At 51.5% G+C, this 13,457-nt stretch overlaps 1 protein-coding gene across 1 annotated transcript in view; it reads right to left on the bottom strand.

Moving 5' to 3' along the window:
- TEKT5 (tektin 5) overlaps positions 1–13,457 on the bottom strand; it is a 36,552-nt gene that overhangs the window by 8,843 nt on the left and 14,252 nt on the right. The gene's annotated exons all lie outside the window — the stretch shown is intronic.

Here is a 13,457-nt window from a genome sequence, read left to right as displayed (position 1 = left end):
CACATTCCTGTGGCCACACACAGAGCAGCGGTGCGGAGTCTGCTCTCCAGAAAGCAAGTGTGTATATGCTGTGTGTGCACAAACACGCCCTGGAAAGTGCCACAGAAAGTCACATGCCCCTTCCCTGCCTTCCCTTGACCAGTTAGAGTAATCCTCCCATCCTTCCTCCCTCTCTCCTCCTGCCCCCGCCCTCAGTCCCTGAGTTCTGAATGGCTGTCCTGAGCCCCAGAGGCCCCCCTCTCCTTGGTCTACTTTCTGTTCTCACAAAGCCCAAGAGCGAGAGGGAAAGGCTGCTTGGGGCAGGGCCCAGCCTGGCTCAGCCAGCAGCTGGGCAGGGCAGCTGGGAGATTGGCCCAGGGGGTCACCCCATGGGAGGAGCCTCTGCAGCCTCAGCGAGCAGGAACTCAGCTGGGAGTGGAGTTCCCACCTCACTTCGTCCCCAGGCCTCAGCTCCCTGCTCTGCCTGCTACAGGCTGCCTGCCAGACCAGGCTGCCAGACAGGAGGGGCTGGGGTGGGGTGAGGTGGTGGTGGGGGGCGTCCTAAGCCTCCCGCCTGCCCTGCGGAGGGGTGTGGGGAGGAGCCAGTCACTTCTGCTGACTGGGCCCCTCTATAGTCACCCAGCTCTAGGTTCAAATTCCAGCTCCTGCTCTTCTCTGCTGAGTGACCTCAAGCAGATCTCTTAGCTTCTCTGTGCCTCGCGCCATCATGAACTCAGCATCTACTGAGCCCCCTCGAGCAGCAGCCCCTTCTGCTGAGAATAAGTGGGGCACTTATTCTCTTGTCTGTAAAACCCGCATCATCATAATAACAGCTCACCCACAGGGCTGCTGTGAGGATTAAATGAGGTAACATGTGTAAAGTGCTTGGTCTAGTGCAGCCGTGGGCAAACTACGGCCCGCGGGTCGGATCCGGCCCGTTTGAAATGAATAAAACTAAAAAAAAAAGAAAGACCGTACCCTTTTATGTAATGATGTTTACTTTGAATTTATATTAGTTCACACAAACACTCCATCCATGCTTTTGTTCCGGCCCTCCGGTCCAGTTTAAGAACCCATTGTGGCCCTCAAGTCAAAAAGTTTGCCCACCCCTGGCTAGTGCCTGGCACGTGCCATGGGGCTGTCCTGCATCCTAACCCAACCCTGCCTTGTAATGTTTAGTCTGTTCGATTTTTCCTTTGGGATCATTGGTCTCTTTTTTGTTATATTTATGGAAGACAATAGGAAACGCAGGTTCATTTGACGGAATTTATCTCTACAGGCAACTTAAACTCTCTCGGCCCTCCCGTCCAGGGCTTGGGCTTAAAATCCATCAGCTTACTTGGATGTAGGGGTTGTCTGTGCAATGGAGGAGGAAGATTCTCCTTTTGGTGGGCCACCGCCGGCCCCAACCGAAGTTCTTTTTGTTAACCTGGCAGATCCCCCGCCGAAGGGGCCTCCTCACAGGGTGCTTGGAGGTGGACGCCTGGGCAGGAAGTCAGGAGACCAGGGTTCCCATCCAAGCGCTAACACAAACCAGCTGAGGAACTCACAGGCCCACTCAGAGTCCTGGGCTGCTGAGCCCCTATTTCCTTCTCCAGAGAACGGGGCTCGGGGCCTGTGCTTCCTCTTTGGAGGGTGTGGCAAGTGCTCCTGGGTGTGATTAAATGCCCTATACCTGCTCCAGTCCATCATCAACCTCCCCCGCGCCCCCGAGCCTCATCCTCAGAGACCAGCCGAGACCCGTCAGCTGCAGGTATGACTGTGGGGTGTGTGTGTGTGTGTGTGAACTCCCTTCAGGTGGCTGCGATCCAAACACACAGCCTTCAGAGCATCGTGAAGATGTGCTACACAATGAACACAATTTTCTGTAAAGGTCTGGGTGGTAGAATATTTTCAGCTTTTTGAGCCATAGGGTCTCACACTACTCAACCTGGCCATTATAGTACAAACGCAGCCACAGACAATACATAAATATATGGGGGAGGGGATGGTCTGTGTCCCAATAAACTTTATTTATAAACACAGATAGGGGGCCGTTTAGCCCTGGGGCCAGTAGTTTGACAACCCAGCTGTAGCCAAGCACAGAGGAAGTTGGATTCCCTTCACGCAGCCCATCTCCCTCAAGGCTGCACCTTGCTACGCAAAGTGTGGCCCAGGGACCAACCTCATGGGACTCTGAGCCCTTGTTGGAAAGGCAGACTCTCAAGCCCTACCCCTGTCAGATCTACCAAGGAAATCTGCATTTTAAAAGATTTAAAAGGCGGATCATATGCACATTAAAGTTTTAAGGCAGAGGAGGACATGGTTGGATTTGTAGTTGGAGGCCAATCCCTCTGGCTGTCACGTGGAGACTGAACAGAGGGGCAGTCGGGAGCAGGAGGCCAGTGAGAGCTGAGAGGCAGAAGGACCCTCTCCAAGCAGAGCAGCAAGGTCACAGTGTACACAGCAGGCAAAGCGGTACGCACGTCACCCAGGGAATGTGCCCAGTCGGGAGAAGTCAGACTTCACAGACTTCAGCCGGCCCAGCCCTGAATCAGGAGGGCCCTCCTAGAAGAAAGGCTGGGAAGCTCCAGACCTCTTCGAACCTCAGTTTCCCCATCTGTGTAATGGGGGCAATCACAGTCTTTACCTCAGAGGGTGACGGTGAGGAGTGATTCAGGTACTCGTGCTATGGCCAGCACACACGGATCTGGGTTTCTCAGCCTCAGGACTTGCTCTCCATTCATCCATCCATCCACCTATCCTCATGTCCATCTATCTATTTTTTGCCCTTTCTCCTTTCTTTCCTTGTTTAAATCAAACCTTAATGCCAAGAGACCAGGGCTTCTCAGTTTGGGGACTACTGACATTTTGGACTGATAATTCTCTGTGGTGGGGCCGTTCTGTACTGTAGGATGTTTAGCAGCCTCCCCGACGCTATGCAATAGATGCTAGCAATACCCCAGCAATAGTGTCTTTAGACATTGTCAAATGTCCCCTGGGGTGCAAAACAGTCCCATTCCAGAACCACCCATCTGGATGTTACCTATATATTGTCACTAGACTGTGCTGGTGGGAGTGGGGGAGATGTTCACATTCACTGACAGCATGAACTCTGAAGCAAGACACCTAGATTCCCATCCTGGCTTTGCCACTTACTAGCTGGGCCCAGGTGAGGGGACGCGTGAGGCAAACCCCTCGCCCTTGGTTTCCTCGTCTGTAAAATGGGGCTAATAATGGCCTCCTCTCCATAGGGTTGCAGGAGGCGAAGATGAGTTAACCAAAGAAAAGCACTTGGAACTCCGGCTGCACGTAAGAAGGTTAATATGTATTCTGTGGTTATGGGTGATTATTCGTTTTTTTTCTCTTTCCACTTGTAAAGGTTGGCAAACTAGACCATGACCATCCTCCCTCAGCCCTTGTTGGGGACCAGCTGAGGGCAAACCCCAGTCCCCAGTGTCGGGAAAGGCTGAGGTCTGCTCTGGAAATGGTCTCCGGCCACGTCTGGCAATTGCCAGGTCTGCCTATGATGAAACCAAGCTTGGCTCAGCAGAAAAGTGCACGGATATTCCTGGCTGGAATGGAAATTCACCCAAAAACGCCTTTGAAAGGGGAGGTGTGTTTGGCTGGGTTGTTTGCCATGTAAAACGAGCTGCCTGCGTCTCATCTTGTGACAGCGGTGAAAATCCAAGGCCAGGAAATGATTTTGGATGTGGAGGGGAAAAATGGACTTAGCAGTTCCAGCCGGCTTTTCAGTTTCTGGATACTTTGTGCAACCTTGCAAATTTATTGTTTTCCAAATCGCACGAAGCCAAGGAGTTTCCAAGGAGATGCCTGGCTCCGCGCAGCTTCCCCAGCTCAGGAAGTGAGAAGGCAGCTTGGAATCCTTTTTCTGGTCAAATGGTGGAAGGTTTTTGAGTGCCACCAAGCCCGGGGGCGAGGAGAGCGAGGAGGAGAGGGGTGCTCCGGAGGGACCTCACCTGGGAGGCTCCGGGGCAGGGTGTCCCAAACTTGGCACACTTTCTTTTTTAAAAAAATTTTTTTTTATTTCAGAAAAGGGAGAGGGAGAGAGAGATAAAAATATCAATGATGAGAGAATCATTGATCGGCTGCCTCCTGCACACCCCCCTCTGGGGATGGAGCCTGCAACCTGGGCATGTGCCCTGACCTGGAGTCAAACCTTGACCTCCTGGTTCATAGGTCAGTGTTCAACCACTGAGCCACGCTGCATCCCTGGCCTGAGCCCACTCCCTGAAGCACACCCCCCCTCCTCTACTGCGGAGGTGTGACAACCAAAATGTCTCAGACACTGGCCGATGCCACTGAGCAGTAAATGCAGCCTGGGGGAGAAGTACTCCGGAGGACAGATGTGTAAGCCCTGCTGGCAGCTGTTTCTGTCCAGAGGTGGCCAGCTGCCCGTCAATAAAAATCTCAGCTGCTTAGAGGCCGTCTGGGATCAGGGGTCCTGAACGTCCTAGAGGGGGTTGGAAACGGTTGGGGGCTCTGCGCTGGATAGGAGATAACGCCTGTAATTCACTACTGGGCCTTGGAGGGTCTCCATAACACATCACAGTGTTTAATTGGGCATCTACTTATTTCTTAAAACCAGTCTTCGTCACTAGAACATTAGCCCCTTGAGGGCAGAGACTCTGGTCCTATTCGTGACGTATCCCCAGCAACTAACGCAGAGCTTGGTACACAGGATGTATTAAGTGAATATCTGCTTCAGGGAGGGAGTGGGGAAATTAGCCAGCGTCTGCTGCATGCCCACAGCTGGGAGACACACCTGGAGGGCGGCTTACAACTCAGATGGCTGGGCCCCAGAGCTTCTGATTCAGCAGGTCTGGGGCGGGGCCCAAGAATTTGCATTTCTAACAAGTTCCCAGATGACTAGGCCGCAGCTGCTGGTCCCAGGACCACACAGTTTGAGAACCACTGGTCTGAACCCTGAACCTCTGGCTCTCACTCTTGGCTTGGGAGAGTTCAAAGGCTGGATGCCCAGGCCACACCCCGACCAATGAAATCAGAATCCCTAGAGATGGGACCCGGCATCTGGGTGACTCCGGTGTGCAGCCCAGCTCTGCCCTCTGCCTTATGTTCTAGTGGCGAAGACTGCCCCAATTTACCTTCTCATGCAACCCTCACAGCCCGTAGGAGCATTCCGTTCTTAGGAATTAAGAAACTGAGACTCAGATCTTTCCCAAGGTCCCTTAGCTGTACCACAATTCAGCCCTCGTCCTTTGATTCCAGGCACCGTGTCCTTTCAGTCACTTCACTTGTCTGTCCCCTTCAGCAGGTTAAAAATCAGTCCTGGCTTCCCCCCATCCCCTCTTTAGAGCTAATAGTCATTGAGCACTTACAAAGGGACCACGGCTGCTGTCCTTATTCTGACAACAAATACTTGCCTATCATTATTACTCCCATTTGAAAGAGGGGGAAACTGAGGCACGGAGGTGGGGCAACCCGACCTTGGTCACTGAGCCAGGAAGTACTAGAGCCAGAATTGAACCCAGCTGTCTGCACTGCACCGTGGGGCTCATGCACGGGCAGGAAGAATGTCGCGATGGAAGGGGAATCTGGACCAGCATGAGGCAAGCACATGCGGAAGCCAGGGGTGTGGGCAAGGGTGGGCTGCAGGTCCCGAACAGGCAAGCAGCTGCGGCCCCAAAGGTGGACAAGTCACAACTTGGAAGAAGCTAGGAGAGGGCGAGGACATACCTATACCCAGGAGATGCCCATGTAACCCTCTGCCTCGTCCATGCTGCAACTTATATTCTTGTCGCAGCAATAACCAATCCCAATGATTGCCCGGCCCAAGGCGTCCAGTCAAAGCATATGATGGGCTAATAGCAACTGCAGAGCGCAGTGGGAAGAGGGAAGGCATGGCTCCCTTGAGTATCAGTGGTGCCTGTACCCAAATGCGCTCAATGCAGCCTCATTGTACGCCCCCCCCCCCCCACCACCTGTGTCATGCTGACCCTTGCTCCTCCCCGTCCTACCTAGTCCTTCCAACTTCCTGCATTTGTTGGTACCTTCCCAGCTCTGGACCTTGGCTCTGTTTCCCTGAGTCCAGCAGCTCGCCTCCCACTGGGCACAGTGTCATTGTGGGCAAACACTGGTGGTTCACCCCCCTCGGCTCTCGTGGACCCCCTCAGGCTGAGTGTCCCCTCACGCACAGGCCACCCGGGTACAGTGATGAGACCTGAGCCCATGTGACACCGCAGAGCCTTTGATTCCTCTTGGCACTCAGGTGAGACCAGACTGAGAGACCTACCACACGGGGCCCCGCGGCTCTTCCTGAGAGTTAGCTTGCCAACCCACATACAATCCATACACTTCGTTAATATTCTTCTTCAGATCATCTCCTGTTTCAGCCTTTGACACGTGTCTTAGAAATGGAATGTTTATATGCAAGTGGAAAGCTAGTATCCCTTGCCATTAACAGAGTCCCGTAACAATAGAGAAAATGGAAAAACAAGTAATTTCTAACTAGGTTCTGTTGTCTTTGAAAGTTTCAGCGCCTGCCTGAGGCGGGATGCCTTGCTGTCAGAAAGGGAGATCACACATGAAAGAGACAGGTAACCGACAAATTGGATCAATCCCTCTTGCTCCTGGACATTTCTCAGAAGGAAAACTTCTGAAGAGAATTTTCTCACCAAGACGCAATGGTGTTTAAGGCCTGGCCCCTGCCCTTCCTCACCAGACTGCCCATGGGGCACAGGGGCCCCGCCTCCCCTGGCCTGAGCCAGTTTTAGAAGCGAGCCAGTCAGTAGCTTGGCTGCGGCACCGGCACTGGAAGGGATCCGGCTGCTTGCAAAGCACAAAAGCATTTCCCACTCCACAATGGGTTCCAGGTCTCCCTGGACAAAAAGAGGGGCTGGCACAGGCACTGGGGCCCTCTGATCGCTGGCCCTCACCCCTCAGACACCACGCCTTCCTGCCCTGGCATTGCCTCTCAGGGAAGGGGTGGTTCTGCTGGTGTTAATGACCATTAGAAGTCAACACCCTGAAGAAACTTCAGCGTTAAGAGCAAAGCCTTGCAAGGTGAAAACCCACAGCCCCTCTGTTCTGTTAGACTCTTTTCATGGCCGCTGTTATACACCTGCTTTCCTGCATTTCCTCTGATGCGCAGAGCAGACAGTGCCAAAGAGACTCAGTGGCCACTCACCTCCTGCCTACAGAACAGGAGGCTTGGAGTTGCTAGGGCCCTGGCTGGTGTGGCTCCTTTGGTTGGAGCATCATCCTCTACACTAAAATCAATTTTTTAAATGTATTTTGTTGATTTTTTGCAGAGAGGAAGGAAGAGGGATAGTTAGAAACATCGATGAGAGAGAAACATGGATCAGCTGCCTCCTGCACACCCCCTACTGGGGATGTGCCTGCAACCAAGGTACATGCCCTTGACTGGAATCGAACCTGGGACTCTTGAGTCCGCAGGCCGACGCTCTATCCACTGAGCCAAACCGGTCACGGCTAAAATCAATTTTTAAAACAATTTGCTAGAGCTACCACCTGCTTTCCACCAATTAGCTGACAATTTTTGTAGAGATTCTGGAAATCTGTCCACAAATGTTCATAGCAGCCCCAAACTCACAACTCTACTGTCCATCAGCAGGTGAATGGATAAACAAATGATGGCATATGGGCACCATACATACTAGGGTATATCCATACAGTATCCATATAATACTCCTCAATACAGTATCCATATAATACTCCAATAAGAAGGAATAAACTAGGAATCTCAATTATGCTGAGTGAAAGATGCCAAATCCTATATAATAAAAGGCTAATATGCAAATAGACCGAATGGCGGAACAACCAACCTGAACAACCGGTCGCTATAATGTGCACTGACCACCAGGGGGCACACGCGGAACATGGCGGGCGTCAGCAGCAGGTGGCAGAGCATGAACATGGTGGGTGTTGGCTGCGGTGGGATGGTGGAGCAGGTGAGCGGGGACGCCAGACCAAGGTGGGGCACCAGTCACTGTCATTGGGGTGAGCCTCTGGTGGTTACTGAAAATTCTTTGCTCCTGCACAACGCAGTCCCCCGCGGTGCTTGTAATATGCAAATAGACCGAATGGCGGAACAACCAACCTGAACAACCGGTCGCTATAATGTGCACTGACCACCAGGGGGCACACGCGGAACATGGCGGGCGTCAGCAGCAGGTGGCAGAGCATGAACATGGTGGGGCCTGCTGCCAGTGTTGGCCCTGCTTGCACCTGCTGCCAGTGCCCAGTGCTGGCCCCAATCACTCAGAGCAGGCGGCTGCTGGCCCCAACCGCCCCTCGGGGCTTCTCCACCTCCCCCTGCTCCTGAGTGGCAACTGGGACCAGCAGCCTCCTCTTGCACCCACTGCTGGCGCCGGTTCCAATCGCTCCATGCCATCAGTGGGTGCGAGAGGGGCTGGGCACAGTCAGTGCGTGGGAGTGGTGGCAGTGGGATTGGGGCTGCTGGCAGACAAAGGACTGGAGGCCATGGTGGGAGGGACTGGGCAGGGGCATGGAGGATGAACTGAGACCCACCTCTGTGCCCACTGCAGCCTTGCAGCCCACAGTTCCTTTCAAGGTGCACAAATTCGTGCACTGGGCCCCTAGTTAAAAAATAAAGGAGTGCACAGAATATTTCTTCCTTTGCAGAAAATTCTAGAAAATGCAAACCTATAGTGACAGTAGATTAGGGGCTGTGTGGGAATGGGGGGGATGGGCAGGACAGGAGGGAGAGATGACAAAGGGGCACAAGGAAATCTTTCATTTGTCCATTACCTTGATTGAGGTGATGACCTCATGACAAAAATGTCAAAACTCCTCAAACTGTACACTTGAAATACATGCATCTAATTATGGGTCAAGGAAAAATAAAGCCATTAAGAGAAAAATGCGAGGAGCCAAATAATATGTGGACTACTGGTGTTGATCCTCTGATTAAAACTGCTCCACCACCGTTTCCTTGGAATTCTCTGTGCTCCATGCATTTCGTGAGGCACTGTGGTTGCAAAGGTGGGCGGTGCTGAAGTTCTCATGGCAGCAGTGGTGCAAGCAGGCCGGGCCGCGGTGAAGACAGAGGCCCACAGACATGGGCAGGCATGGCCCAGAGCGAGCCTGCTGCCCTCACTCTGCGGCTAAACTCTCGAGGTTTTTTGAAAAATCTAAAGATTTGCATTTTCTTCCTCTGTGAATCTAGTTGGCCTATTCGAGGACCAATGCCCTGGGAACTGGCTGCCAGCTAATCACTGGCAACATCAAAGCAAACAGAGCAGTTAGGAGACCGCAGCAATAATCCAGGCAAGAGGTGGTGGAGACCCAGGCCAGCGGGGAGCAGGGGAGGGAGTGAGGAGTGATGACACTCGAACGTAGAACCAATCGCATTTGCTGATGGAGTGGATGTGGGGTGGGACACAGAGAGGCATCTAAGTGGACTCCAAGGTTTGGGATGGAGCACCTGGAAGTGAAAGCCCTGGAAGGGCCTAGAAGCATATGGAAGTCGGAGCCACCAACTGAGATGAGAGGGCTCCAAGTGGAGCGGGCAGGCGGGCGGGAGAAAGTCTGAGGGTGAGAGCGGGCTTCTCCTGTCAGCTGCCTCTGAGAGAGCCTGCAAGGGGGGCGGGGGATGAGCTGTGGAGAGGAGGCAGAGAAATTCAGCTTATCTGATATGCTGACAGCCTAATCCAGGCGGTGCTCCTGGCTTGTCCTGATCCTCCAGCCAACAACCTCATTTTTCCAGGTGCATTTTTAATAGGCTGATGCATCAAAATGAGCGCGTAGGGGAATTTGAGATTATTAACATTAACAACCACATTAACAACCAAGGTGGGAAAATGCAATGTGACTCAGGGCACACATTGCAGAGGGTGGCAGGAACCACAGAGGGGCATTGGCATCTGCACACATTGGGCCCCGTCTGTGTGATGGGGAAAGCTGGCTGGCCCCGTGCAGGAGGAGTGATGGGACTTGGCTCGGAAGCTCGGAAGCAAAATGCAATCAGAGAAAATCTGATGAGAATTAAATGACCCGGGATTGCCTTTAAGAAGGATTTGGTTCTCTGAGTATTCTGAGCCTGGAAGGGAGGAAAAAAGAGGGAGGAGGAGGGAGAGGGAGGGAGAGAAGGGAAGGAGACAGCTGCTTACCCAGATGTTTGTCAAAGACAAATCACTCTACAGCCCACACTCCCGCTATTTCCTACCACCCCGTTCAAATGCAGGTTCTCAGGCCCGACCCCAGACCCGCTCAACCAGAGCCTGCAATGTGATTCAGTCCCCAGGTGACACTGGGATTACTACGCACGCCGTAATGTTTGAGACACGCAGGCCTACACTACTGTTTTCTAAATGTCAGGCATCCACCAACCATCTTTACCATGTTTGCCATAACCCCTCACAACACGATTAACAATCTTTAAGTCAATTCATTTTTCAAAAAGCCTTAAATATGCTTATTTAAAAATAACACTTTAGCCTGGCCAAGGTGGCTCAGTGGTTGAGCGTTGACCTATGAACCAGGAAGTCATGGGTTTGATTCCTGGTCAGGGCATGTGCCCTGGCTCGATCCCCAGTAGGGGGCATGCAGGAGGCAGCCAATCATGATTTTCTCTCATCACGGATGTTTCTTTCTCTCCCTCTCCCTTCCTCTCTGAAATCGATAAAAATATATTTAAAAAAATAACATTTTATATCACCATCCTCAGCGGAAAATCAGCATCATTTGTCATAAGTGGAAATCACCATAGAAATGCATGAAACAAAATGAACGTAAAACAGTGCTGTTTCGGCTCTGGCTGGCTACTGCTGCCTGCCCAGCCTCCTTAGCCTGAGGTCCTCACTCTGTGTAAAAGGGAAATCAGCCCGTGTTAAAGGGATGAGGGAGGCATTGCAGCATCCACCCGAGACCTTCCTCTTGATGAGGCAAGAGAGTGAGAAGCTAGGAAAATCTCTGGACAAGTGGAATGGGGGAAACTACGGCCAGAAAATGAAACAAGGCCAAGCAACTTGAACCTTTTACAGCCAGCGGGCAAACTGCAAGACCTTATCTTCTCCAACCAAGGACACTTGGAAGCAAATGGTTACTACCTCCCTGCCCTAACCAGAGAATACATAGCTTAAATCACCCTGGCCTGGGAAAATAGCGAACAAAGACCCACTTAGTGCCATGTGTGCCAGTTAAGCCCAAGGACAGGTGAAGTTGGGGAATAAATAACAAAAAAACAACAACATTAAAGCCAGACACACCCAAGATAAAAAATAAAACAATAAAACCGACCAAAGAATAATCCCAAATTCCCCTCCATGCTCATTTTGATGCGTCAGCCTATTAAAAATGCACCTGGAAAGCTGATGAATGTTCCACTGAAACCCTCCCTGAAGATTCTCACCTGCAGGAAAAAAGGGGATAGAAAGCCCTCAGGACCAAGATTCAGTACAGGCTTGTGTAGCACGCTCAGGCCCCGCCCCAGACATGAACTTTTTATCTCTTCCTAAACTCTAAGGGTCCCCACAAGACTTGCAACTAGGGGAGTGGAGGGCAGCATCAAGTTGACCAAGGCTCACCCCCTGATCCTGTCTCCAAGGACCCCCATTTCTCTGACTTCCCAGTGAGCTAAAGCAGCCCCGCCTTGCTCACTTCTATCACCGTGACCTTCACTTGCCTTGGCTCACTTCTTTCCTACAACACTTCTCGGGAGTCAACGCAGAGCACTACCTAGACCAGCCAGAGCTGCATGTGGCTCGCGAGCCGCAGTTTGCCGACCACTGGTCTAGACCCACCCCTGCTGTTTCTTCCACCCTAATTTCTTCCTTTGTGTCACTGTCCCAGGCATTAATAAATAGACTCTCAAACCCCCCTGGACTCAGGTCGTGAAATCTTTCCAACACCAAGTCAAGAACCCACACACTACAGGCTGACCTGAGGCAGCCCCGCTCCGGGCCTATCCCTGTCCAGTAACACTGAGATCATCACAAGGATGTAAAAGGATTGAAGAAGGAACAGCTTTCTCACTGTGTGATTCAATGATATTAACACTATGTCCATGTCACACACCTGCTATCATTTCCCATCAGGTCGAGCTCCTACACCTGTAGAATGAGCGCTGTTCTATGGCAGTGTCCCTGCTCCATATTTCCTCCCCGTAAGTCCTTGCATCTTTTCCGCTCATCTAGAATCCTCCCCCTAAAAGGCACATTCAGCCTTTTAGGGTAAGTGGATGCAAGTGGGGACTTATGTTTATCTGGAGGACCCCCCCAGGGCCCTGGCTCTCAGGACAGATCAGTTCTCAAGGGCAGTTTCCTGCTTGATGGTCATCAACTGCTTCAGCCCAGAGAAGCCATCAGCCCCTTTCCTAGCTGTGGGCAACATGACCAAGACATACCCCCAGTGCAAGGACAAAGTACAAGGACGAGGGGCCAGGACAAGTTGTAAGGTTTGGGGTGTGGCCTGGGGGATGGAAGCCCAGGATCATGGTGAACAGCTAAGGCTGGGTACGCATCCCCAAACCACCGGGGGGTTGGGGGGTGGTTCAATGTCCACATGGGAAGCTGTGTAGACCTGGCCTTTCGAGTGGGTTCCCATGACCACTTGGGCAATGATTTAATTGCTTTCCAGCACAGGTGAGGATGAGGGCCTAGAATTTCCAGAAATGCCTCTTGCCAAGGGGATCAGACCAAGCTCAACAATGAACAGTTAAAGTTTTAAAGGGAGCATTTCAAACCCTCCGGCTGAAACAAACTGGGAAAAGGTGAAGTGGTTGCTATATCTTTATCTTCATTACATCAACTCCTTCTTTTACCAACTTAACAAAGCCAAAGGCAAGTTCTTGGTCAGGCAGTGTTGTCAGTAGTGTCGTGTTGGGGTTTGGTAGATCTCAAATGGGTGCTGGCTTATTTGCAAAGCAGCTGGTGGTTATATAATGACTATTAATAAAAATCCATGTGGTTGCAAAAACTCTGATCAGCAGTGATGAAGCTGTTAGTAATCAAAACTTCCCCGGAGAAACTTGGAAAGCGAAAAGGTTTTGCTCCCCACCTCCACCCAGAAGATCCTTTTCCTTCCCATGGATAATAGTATTTATACGTGTTACCTTTTATTGAGTGTTTACCATGTGCCAAGTTCTGTTCTACAAGCTCCACAGAGATCCACTCATTAATATAATGCCAACTAGGAACTCTTCCTGTTTTTTTAAACCTCACCTGAGGATATGTTTTTTATTGATTTTTAAGAGAGGAAGAAAGAGGGGGGAGAAAAGGGAGAGAGAGAGAGAGAGAGAGAGAGAAAATACCCATCAGTTACTTCCCGCGCAGAGAGAGAGAAAATACCCATCAGTTACTTCCCGCACACACCCTGACCAGGGCTGGGGATTGAACCTGCAACCCAGGTACATGGCCTTGACTGGGAATCTAACCCACAACCCTTCAGTGTGCAGGCCGATGCTCTAATCACTCAGCCACACTGGCTAGGGCGACAATAGCAATTATTTATGTATATTTGACCACAAATAAAACGAT

Source organism: Myotis davidii, unplaced genomic scaffold, assembly GCF_000327345.1.
Source record: "Myotis davidii unplaced genomic scaffold, ASM32734v1 scaffold209, whole genome shotgun sequence".
NCBI classification, from domain to species: Eukaryota; Metazoa; Chordata; class Mammalia; order Chiroptera; family Vespertilionidae; genus Myotis; species Myotis davidii.
The sequence above is the reverse complement of the archived record's forward strand: the minus strand, read 5'-3'. Positions and strand labels throughout refer to the sequence as shown.